Source organism: Tenrec ecaudatus, unplaced genomic scaffold (genome assembly GCF_050624435.1).
Source record: "Tenrec ecaudatus isolate mTenEca1 unplaced genomic scaffold, mTenEca1.hap1 Scaffold_123, whole genome shotgun sequence".
Classification (NCBI taxonomy): Eukaryota; Metazoa; Chordata; class Mammalia; order Afrosoricida; family Tenrecidae; genus Tenrec; species Tenrec ecaudatus.
In genome coordinates this window covers 636,287-647,845 of record NW_027457793.1, presented here as the reverse complement: position 1 = coordinate 647,845, position 11,559 = coordinate 636,287, and the positions used below count along the sequence as shown (strand labels likewise).

The 11,559-nt window shown below is 42.6% G+C and overlaps 1 pseudogene; it reads right to left on the bottom strand.

Annotated features, from left to right (window-relative positions):
• Positions 1 to 1,670: 1,670 nt before the first annotated feature.
• LOC142436010 (actin, cytoplasmic 1 pseudogene) lies at positions 1,671 to 10,124 on the bottom strand (annotated as a pseudogene).
• Between the last annotated feature and the right edge of the window lie 1,435 nt (positions 10,125 to 11,559).

Below are 11,559 nucleotides of genomic sequence, written 5' to 3'. Positions count from 1 at the left end.
TGGAGATAGCCCCTTCTGTGACATGAATGACAACGAAGGATACCTGAGTAATAGAAGAATGCGCTCTGTAAAGATAGAGTGGCCTCTGTTTTTAATGCAGACATCCTCAGTTTAGAGCATGTTCTTGAGCCCAGGAGGCAGGATGGTCACTAGTTAGGGAAAGGAATGCAAGTCAAGGCCTGTTATGTCTAACTCAACACTATCACTTTTTCTATTTCAGATCACAGATTTGCTACACAGAAATATAGTCAAGTCTAGGGAGCCAGAGACCTGGGACTATTGTCTTGCCATTTATGCATCACAAGGAATGATTTCGGCTTATGACTTGTGTGTGAACCAAATTCATCCACCTGATACCAAACATCCTGGTGACTCTGCTTCTTGTATTTACAAAGTGCATTGAATTGACTTCAAGAAGCTCGAGTTACAAGATGGTGAGTACTGCAGAGACCTAGGTTAATTGCATTATACAGAATGGAATTAAATAGGAATTGTTGGGTTCTCCATAATGTGATGACCGGACAGAGGCAGGGGACAAAGAACTGAGCTTTATGAAGCTATCAAACATGTATGTGGTTTCAAGAACTGGATTATTGTGATGATCTTCCTTAAAAGACTTGGGGCTGGTTGAAGAAGGCCGCAACATCCCAGTTTGGGCCTTGGTTCATTATGATGGGCAACAGAACTTCCTGAGCAGAGTCTGGATATGAAGCTCGACCAGAGAACATGAATTATTAGGTCGGCCAGAGTCACCATTGATTCCTCACTACTGTTTTCATTATTCCCTTCAGGCAGTGAAATATTTTCTATAAAGTACTAAAAATGGTAGCTAGAGCTCTTACATTCTTTAGGACTTAGTCCACTAATGGCCTCATCAAATATTTCTGGTCACAATATGTCCTGTTGGTCCATATGTGATAATTATCTAATCATTATTTTTACTGATGGTGATGGTAAGTCCTGTAGAAGCACTCCTCACTGACAATGACCCTCTGTACTCCAGAAGGAAATCTTGCCAGTTTTGCACTGTTTTCACAAGGCCTAACATTGTTTACCTCATTATCGTGCTGTTGTTAAAATACTGCCACTGAAGGTGTCTATTTTCTTTTCTTTTTTAACTAATCATGTTCTTTCTTCTGGACAATTCTATTCTTATAACATGTCCCATGTATGGGGATGATATCTCACTATCATTGCCTTTTATTTTTTTTGCAGTGTAGCACTTCTGTTTCTTCTTACACAACGCCATGTTGCTGGGGCCTAGTTTTCGTACATAACAGTAGAAAACCAAAATTTGTTGGGTCGTCTCAAAAAGTTAAGAATTGCCTACCCAAAACCCTGCATAAATTAAAAGGATAACTAATGTACAAGTTTAGATGCAAACCGTCTTCCAATGCAAGACAAGTAACAGCCTTCGGGGCTCCAGCAGACAACATCAGCTAAAGAAAGGACACTGGTCCCAAGGCTCAGATTCTTCCACCCTGCAGGCAGCACACAGCAAGGACTGGCTGCTTGAGGTCCCCTGATGGCCTCCCGGTGATCCTGGAGTTGACAGCTCTTCCCGTGGGCACCCTGGAGAGAGTGCTCCTGCACCCTGGTTGAACGAGCTAAGGTGGAAATCAAAGGATGTACAGGGAAGTGAACACAGACCAGGGAGACCGTTAATGTGACTACAAGGTTGAGATCAGCAACAAGTCGGCAGATCCCTGCAGCCGCCAGAGAGGGCTTCCAGGACAATTCTTTCCAAGGCTCCTTCCAGTGTCACGAGCCAGCGTGAGGGACCGACCTGCGCAGTCATCGAGCTCAGGCAGTAGGTGGAAGCACCTGAAGCCAGTCTGTCTGGAAGCCTTGCGGTGGACGGTGGAGGGGCCCGACTCATCGTACTCCTGCTTGCTGATCCACATTTGCTGGAAAGTGGTCAGCGAGGCCAGGATGGAGCCACTGATCCACACGGAGGACTTGCATTCAGGAGGTGCAACGATCTTGATCTTTGTGGTTCTGGGAGCCAGCGCTGTGATCTGGATGCAGTCTGCAATGCCAGGGTACATGGTGGTCCCACTGGATAGCACCATGTTGGCGTGCAGGTCCTTCCGGATGTCCACAACACACTTCATGATGGAGTTGAAGGTGGTCCCATGGATGCCGGTAGGACGGAGGGCTGGAAGAGCCTTCAGAACAGCGGAAGAGCTCGTTGCTGAAGGTGATGATCTGCCGACGGGCAGATCCCAGATCTTCTCCAGGGACGAGGAGGAGATGGTGGCCATCTCCTGCTCAAAGTCAGGGTGATGTAGCAGAGCTTCTCCTTGATGTCACCCACGATCTCCCACTCGGCTGCTGTGGTGAAGCTGTAGCCCCGCTCAGTCAGCATCTTAATGACGTTGTAGGTCAAGCCTTTCAGGTCCAGGCACAAAATGGTGTGGGGCAGGGTGTAGTCCTCATAGATGGACCCGGTGAGCGTGACACTGTCCATGGAGTCCATGCCACTGCCCAGGGTGTGACCAGAGGCAGGCAAGAACAGCACGGCCTGGATGGCCACGTCCAAGGTCGGGGTGTTGAAGGTCTCAAACGTGATGTGGGTCATCTTCTCTCGGTTGGCTTGAGAGTTCAGGGGAGCCTCGGTCAGCAGCGTGGTGCGCTCCTTCACGGCGACATGCAGGCCCATTGTAGATGGTGTGGAGCCAGGTCTTCTCCGTGTTGTCCCAGGTGGTGACAATGTCGTGCTCAATCAGGTACTTCAAGCTGGGTGGGGGACGATATCACCGGCAAAGCCAGCCTTGCTCATGCCAGACCCATTGTCGTTGACCAACGTGGTGATTTCTTCTTCCATGGAGACCGGAGAGACAGGTGGTGGCAGAGCGGAGAAGAAGATGAACCAGGTGGCAGCAGGGACTGAGAACCATCGTTGCTTTCTAATAGCATCCGGCCTGTACTTCTTCTAACAACACAAACACCACTGACAAACTCACGGCCATGAAAGCGATTGCAACTCATAGCAGCCTTAAAGGACAGGGTAGAGCGGACCCCGTGGGTTTCTTACCCTGGAACTGTGTATAAGAACAGAAAGCCTCTTCTTTCTCCCACAAAGTGCCTGGAAGTTTCAAACTGCTGACCTGGACCTAGTAGTCAGGGCCCAATGTGCTTCCATTAATCTTTCTTCCAAGATAAATTTGAGTATTCTACCTGAGGTCACCACAAATTCAAGTGAATTAATGTACATGTTCTTATTGACACTTTAAAAATGCATATGGGTTGATGACAATATCATGGTTTGAGCCAAGTTCACTGAGTCACATAGAGACGTCTTTGAGTTCAACACTTTTAGTAGGTCCTTTGCAAAAGATGTGCCCAATAAAGCATGTGTTTTGATTTCTCGACAGCTGTTTCCAAGGATAATGATTACAGAGCCAAATAAATATATGTCTTTATTTCAAATTATGCTCTATTAAGGTGTTGCTTATTGATTCAGTTGTGAAGATTTTGGTTTTGTTTCTACCGTGTTGTAATCAACAGTCAAGGCTACAGTGTTTGATGTTCATTAGTAATTTCTTCACATTCTTTTCAATTTCAACAAGAAAGATCTGTCTTTGTACATCACAGGTTATTAAGGGGATTATCTCCCATCCTGATACCTTGTTTTTGATATGTCTAGTTTTTCAGATTATTGTAATATATATTATTGATGTATATATATATATATATATATATATATATATATATATATATATATATATATATATATATACAGCATCTTTCTTGATTTTAAATCACACAACCTCCCATTTTCTGTTTGAATAGCTGTCCCTTTTTTCCTACTATAATGATACCATAAATACAATTAGACAGATCAATATTTTTATTGTATTATCTTACTGAATCTTATACAAGAACCATCTGATATCACCAATATCAGAAGTTCTTCTCAATCAACCTTCAATTTCTGATCCAGAAATTCAACTGTTTTTGAATTATTTTCAGCAGAATTTTACATTTGTGTCATAATAATAATGTCTGAAAATGTGCATGTTCTGTTTAAATATTCATTTTTTCTGGAATGCACATCAGTTTCGATATCCACCACTCTTTGGACAAGTACTTGTTTTCCAAATTTGTGAGCACAAATCGTTTCCAGCATTCCATGTGTTTGTTTAAACATTAAGTGCTATCCAATTACTGATACCTTGTTTATCCCTAATATTTCACTGCACATTTGAATAATATGTTCCATTCCTTCAGTTTGTAATCATATGCTACTTCCTGAAATGGCTGATGAGAGAAAGGAAAAACAAGCAAAAACAAGAGAACCGAAAGCTGCCAATCTTGCAGTATTTTTTAATTGATATTTCAAGATTCACTTAAATTTTTTTTGAAAAATATTTTGTTGATATGCAGGGTGTTTGCAATCTCACCCCAGGAGATATGGTGTGGAATACAGTGTTTATACGACGTATTATATGGACTATGGTGTTCAAAGTAGAGCATTTCTGATTCCTGGAAACTCTCCTGTTAGGACACAGACTGGACTTGAATAGTCCAATGGGAAGGGGTGAGAATACTATTTTGTAAACTTGTGGAGGGTTCACGCAGTGAGTAGAAAATGGAATTAAAGACTATATAAGGTTTTGGAAAAAAATTTTGAAGTTTCCTCCTATTGATAAATCTATGGCATGAGAGAGATGAAATCTTTGGAGAAGTGAATGTTGATGGTTAGAGAATGAGAATAATAGTTAAACCCTAAGGTAGATCTAATAGAGCATACAGTCATGTGTCAAATTCCTTTGAAATAAAAGTTCCTCAGGAGTATAAGCCTCATCGTTCTTTTCACACATATTGGAATGCTTAGTCCTCAGATAAAACAGATTGTGCTGACTCTTTTAGGATTCAGTGACTGTTGAAGATGTGGCTGTGGATTTTACCACAGAAGAATGGGAACTACTGGATGTTTCTCAGAAACAGCTCTACAGAGAGGTGATGGTGGAGACCTTCACAAACCTAGCTGTAGTAGGTATGAACAGCTTCATTATTCCAAATTAATTTGTTATTTACCAAATACATACTGTTGTACCAGTAACTGCCCTAAGGGAATACCTGGTTAAATGAGACAATTAAGTTAATGTTCTCTCTGAGCAATTATATACTATGTTTTCATGATCACAAATCTCTACGTATTACAGTCTTCCACTAATCTGTCAGTGTGTCACACCATGAATACTTCCATGTTGTTATTCTTATTCTTAAAGCTACCCACTAAGTATGTCAATTACTAGCAGTATTGTCCATGGTGAATAGATATCTGCAAAACTTCCAAATTGAGCAAACTATTACTAACGACCAGGTGTTTCACTTCTGGAATAGAAACCATTGACAAATATATGAATCTTAATGTAGCATTATATGTTACAGTGTGCATTAGAAAGGGTTCTCTAGAGAGACAAACCAGATTATTAATAATTATATATATTTATAAAGATAGGTAGATAGATAACACAAGAAATGATCTCTTAAAATTACATACAGATAGATATATAATACAAGAAATGAACAGTTAAATTATAAAGCAGTACAAATGGCTCAGTGCAACTCACTCCCGAGAGAAAGTTGTGAGACACTCACAGTCCTTCAAGTCTTGAGGGCCGCCAGGTAGTCCTCTGTAGAGAGAGCTAGGCTATCCCAGCACAGGCAGCAAACAGCAAGGCAGGTCAGCAACTGTCAGCCAGACCACCAACAGTCGGGCCCAAGCTCAAGAGATGTAAATTTCAATCATGTGGTCTTAAAGGGATGTCAATTTACAGCGACACAGTACACAGGCTAGGTGTCCCACAGATAGTGTAGCCTGTAATCTGAGGCACAGAACAAGCAAGGCAGTGCACACTGGTCTGATGATCAAAGAGCGAGATCAAAGAGCGAGAGACCAAGCCATTTATCTCTCAGCCCTTCAATTAATCCCACTTGTGTTTATTGGCCAGGCTAGCACAATAAACTAACTATCTCACATGCCAGAAGAAGAGACCCTGTTGTTAAAAGATACTCAAATCCTCATCTTTCCCCAACAGAGCAGGGTAGTAGTATCAAACGGCTGATGTTGCAGTTAGCAACACAGTGAGTACCATCTAAGCAACCAGGGCTTTAGTGTGCTGATTTAAACGTTTGAGGCAAAAAAAAAAAAAGAGTTTATTTTGCAAATAATTCAAACCTGCCCATCTGCAGATATCTTGAAAATCAATCTATTGTATCAGTTTCATGGAAATGTTAATTTGACTTTCCTTTATCCATCATGGGCACCATGTTGATAAGAACTGTTTTGTTTTCTCAGAGCAGTAAGAGAAATTCCAGGGGAGAGTACAGAGCATTCATTCACGGCCACTGTGTCAAGAAAACATTGACCATCTTCGAATAACGATAGTTTCACTTCTTCCTTCCCCAGACAAATACCTTTGATGTCCTTTCTTTGCCTTATATTGTTAGCTAGGACCTCCAGTATGATGTTAAATAGGAATGGGGACAAGTGACATCCCTATCTAGTCCCCTTTTTCAGAAGAATTGAACTTGCATTTTCGCCATTGACTACCATACTGGCTGTTGATTTTTCATATATAGTTTGTATTATATTGAGGAATTTTCCTTCCGTTCCTATCTTCTTGAGTGTCTTAAACATGAGTTGGTGTTGGATGTTGTCGAATGCTTTTTCTGCATCTATCGATATTATCATGTGTTTCTTAAACTTTTTCATTTCAATGTGGTGAATAGTACTAATGGTCTTTCTGTTGAAGATGTGAATGATCCCTGCATCCCTGGTATGAATCCCACTTGGTCATGGTGTATTATTTGTTTTATATACTTTTGTATTCTGTTGGCTAGTATTTTGTTAAGGATTTTTGCATCAATATTAGTTAGGGAAATTGGTCTGTAGTTCTCAATTCTTTTTTTAAAAATCATTTTATTGGGGCTCATACAACTCTTGCCAAAATCCATACATACATCAATTGGGTAAAGCACACTTATATATTCCTTTCCTTCATCATTCTCAAAATTCGCTTTCCGCTTGGGTTCCTGGAATCAACTCCTCATTTTTCTTTTTTCCCTCCCCCACCCTCCCTCTCCGCTCCCCCCTCCCTAATGAACCCTTAATAATTTATAAATTATTATTTTATCTTATCTTACACTGCCCGGCATCTCCCTTCACCCACTTTTCTGTTGCCCATCCCCCAGTGAGGAGGTTATACGTAGATCCTTGTGATCGGTTCTCCCATTCTACACCCACTTTCCTTCCGGAATCGCCACTTTCACCGCTGGTCTTGGGGGTGGGGGGAGGGGGTTCATCTGTCCTAGATTCCCTGTATTTCCAGATCCCAGCTGTACCGCTGTGCAGCCTCTGGTCTAACCAGTTTTGCAAGGTAGAATTGGGATCATAATAGTTGGAGGAGGAAGCTTTTAAGAACTAGAGGAAGATTGTGAGTATCATTGTTACTACAGTGAACTCTGAGTGACTTATTTTCTGCTCACTACCCTTCTGCAAGGGATGTCCAGTTGTCTAGAGATGGGCGTTGGGTCCCCATCACACACTCCCCTCATGCATGATGATATGATTTCCCTGCCTCACCCCCATCTTTGTTGCTTGAAACCTGGTCCCCTCGGCCCTTCATGATCATACATGTTGGTGTGCTTCTTCCATGTGGGCTTTGTTGCTTCTGGGCTAGATGGTCGCTTGTTTACTTTCAAGTCTTTAAGACTCCAGATGCTATATCTCTCGATAGCCAGGCACCATCAGCCTTTTTCACCACACTTGCTTATGCACACATTTGTCTTCAGCGTTTATGTGAGGAAGGTGATAACACAATGATAGTTTTTGTTCGTTGGTGTCTGCTACCTGATCCCTTCAACACCTCGTGTTCACACAGGGTTGTGGGCTTCTTCTCTGTGGGCTTTGTTGCTTCTGAGCTAGATGGCTGCTTGTTTGCCTTCAAGCCTTTAAGACCCCAGATGCTATATCTTTTGATAGTCGGGCACCATCAGCTTTCTTCACCACGTTTGCTTATGCACACGTCTGTCTTCAGCGATCATGTTGGGAAGGTGGGTATCATAAAATGACCATTTAGCTGAGCAAGGTGCTCTTTTACTAAGGAATGCGAGTGAGTAGGTCCAATGTCCACCTGCTACCCTTCTACTAAACCTATAAATATATGCACATAGGTCTAGTTCCCCCATAACCATAAATATATTTACATATGTATATGTCTATATTTAGGCTTCTATGTATGACCTTTGCCTCCTCCTCCTTTCCTCTTTTTCTGTATGCTTTCCTCCTGTCCCACTACCATGTTCAACCTTCATTCTTGTTTCAGTAATTCCTCTCAGTTACCTTTCCCTTGGTCACTCCCTACCAGTCTTCCCATCTCCTCCCTTCAACTGGTTTTGAACCACTCATTGTTCCCTTGTCCCTGTGTTGGCCAACACCTCCTCCTTTCCCCTACCTCACACACTCTCATGTCCCTCCGGGACCGTTGGTTCCATAGTTTTCTTCTCACATTGTTTGTCCAGCCTATGTTATCTAGGTGGACCTGCAGATATATTAATATGTGCATAAAATTGGGGATGACTTTGACAGCACCAAAGTGGCACATAAGAACATGGCAACGACAGCAGCAACACCGAGAAGCTAACCGACAAAAAAGCCACTGACATACAAAATTGAAAAGAAGAGAAAAAAAACAAAAACAAAAAGACATGCAGGGATTAGGCCACCTATCCCGCATCGAACTGGGTTTGAAATGAGGCGTGCGGATGAAAGGAAAAGAAAGAGATATATATAAAGCATGGGATTGGGAGGACTTCAATCTGATGGACTAAAGTCTCGAGTATATTTGAAGCTTGGTTTTTATACTCCTCTCACACAAGGGAATTGGTTACAAAACAAACATCAAAGAATTTAAACATTCCTAAACTCTTATCTATGCAAATGTTACTTAACTAGTCACAGTTTCTTAACCTTAGAATAATAAAAGCACTAAATTCTAAGACAATCACACGGATATGCAAGATTCAAGAGAGCCTTAAAGAGATCATAAATAACTGAGTTATCTCTCAATGTTTTTAGCAGCAAAGTCACAAATAACAGTCATTTTGCAATGCTTTTGTCTGCAAAGACACAGCGGTACAGGGGACTAAATAGTCACCCATTAGTAAACACCTTGATCAGCGGATGCCTCCTACAAAGACAGGGAAAAAAAGACCTGTTAGTAGTTCAAGGTCTGTTTGTTGACCTTTAGGAGTGTTTTCTGGACGAGTCTGATGGGGTGCCATGTCCTGGTCCCAAAATCCATCCTTTATACTCCCTCGGGATCTCCTTCCTCTGCTTCCCCCACTGCTCCGTTGAATGCCCCCAGTGTTTTTCCTCAGTATGGTGGTGTCAGCTCAGTCGCACATCCCACATTGTGTCTCCAGTGCTGTCCCGTGTAGGGTCATGGGTCAGTGCAGGATGTCACATCTCACCCTGGGGCCAGCTATATGGTCCTCTGTGTATATTGGGCCGTCCGAGCCGAGCTATCGTCCTCTGAGCTTGGTGGGCCCAGGTGTGCTCCGCTCCGTTCTTCCTCCTTCCTTTGCTTCAGCTTCCTTCTGGGTGTGGTAGGTCAGTTCCTTTCCCACACCAGATGACCTATTTTCATTTTTCTGTGGTACTCTCTTCGATGGTGGGGGTTGGGCTAATTCTGGTTAGGACCAGCATATGGTCCAGTCTCTTTGTGGATTCCTCCTTGAGAGTTACATTGCCCTCCTGGTTTGGTGAGTCATGGTGGGGTTAGTATGCACATTCCAGTTCTGTGGGGACACAACCAATACTCTCCCCCTGTGTGGGTTAGTGTCTTGTTCCCCCCGTGGCATCAACTGTTTCTCCCCACCCTGCTTCTCCCTCCACATGCTGCCCCTTCCTCTTCCTTATGATAGACTCTCATATGCCCTCCCTCCAACTATCTATGCTTCCACCCATTTATTGCGAGATAAGTATTTATTCTTCTGTTCCTGGTGTGCTGATTGTACTTACCTCAGGGAACTCATGTTGTACCTGTCCTTTTGAGCTTGGCTTACATTGCTTACCATGATTCCCTCTGGCTCTTCCCATGAAACGACATGTTTCATGGATTGTCCATGCTTTTCAGTGCTGCATAGAACTCTATTGCGTGTATGTGCCAGAGTGTACTAATCCACTCATCTATTGATGAAAACTAAGGCTGTTTTCAAGTCTTGGCGATTGTGAATTGTGCTGCAATAAACATTGGAGTGTCGATGGCTGGTCGTGTTTTATTCGTTGCTTCCACCGGGTATATGCCCAGTAGAGGGATGACTGCATCATATGGTAGATCAATTTCCATTTTATTTAAGTGTCTTCAGATTGCTTTCCACAATGGCTGTACAAATCTACATGACCACCAGCAGTGGAGGAGGGTTCCTAATTCAACACAGCCCCTCCAACACTAGTTACTCTCTGATTTGCTGATTTGGGCTAGCCTCAGGGGTGTTAGGTGGTATCTCATGGTTATTTTGATTTGCATTTTTCTTATGGCTAACAACCTGGAACACTTTCTCATATGCTTATTGGCCATATGGGTTTCCTCCCTAGTGAAAGTTCTTTTCAGTTCTTTTGCCCACTTCCTTAGGGGGTTAACTGTTTTCCTCTTTTTGCAGGTCATGATGGTGTTGTAGATTTTAGGAATGAGCCCTTTGTCCGATGTGTCATTACTAAAAATCCTCTCCCAGTCTGTGGGCTGTCTTGTCACCCTCTTGGTGAAGTCTTTCCAGGTGCACAGGTGCTTTATTCTTATTAAATCTCATTTGTCAATTTCTAGTTCACCTGTGGGTATACCCTTCCCTATTTCAGAGAGCCTATAGTTCCCTGGGCCAGTGCTCTGAGGTTAGTCCCAATTCCCTCCTTGATGTTCCTGATAGTTTGGGGTTTAATTTCTAGGGTTGTGATCCACCTTGAGTTTATTCTTGCACATGGGCTGAGGTAAATGTCTTGTTTCATCTTTCCACGTGAGGATATCCATTGTTTCCAGCACCATTTGTTAAATAGGGCATCTGCTTCCCACTTGATATTTTTGGGACCCTTGTCGAAAATCAGTTGTCTATATGCTAATTGTTTTATTTTTGGGCTTTCTAGTCTTTTCCACTGGTCTGAATGTCTGTTGTTGTGCCAGTATCATGCTGTCTTGACCACTATAGCTGTGTAATAGGCATTACAATTGGGTAAGGCGAGTTGTCCAACTGTGTCCTTCTTCTTGAGGAGCTCTCTGCTAATTCTGGGTTTCTTCCCTCTCCATATGAAATTGGTGGTCAGCTTTTCCAATTCTTTGAAGAAGGTTAATGGTATTGGAATTTGCACAGTGTTTTAGGTAGGATTATTATTTTTTACTAAGTTAAGTCTTCCAATCTGTCGCATGCTCAGTCTCGCCAGCAAGAAGGACGTGCCACAACAGGATTCTTCCACAGGCGTTTAATGCGGGTTCGATTTGCAGATGCGGAAAAAGACCCCGAAGCCCCAAACTACTGCCGCTTATATGCGCTCTA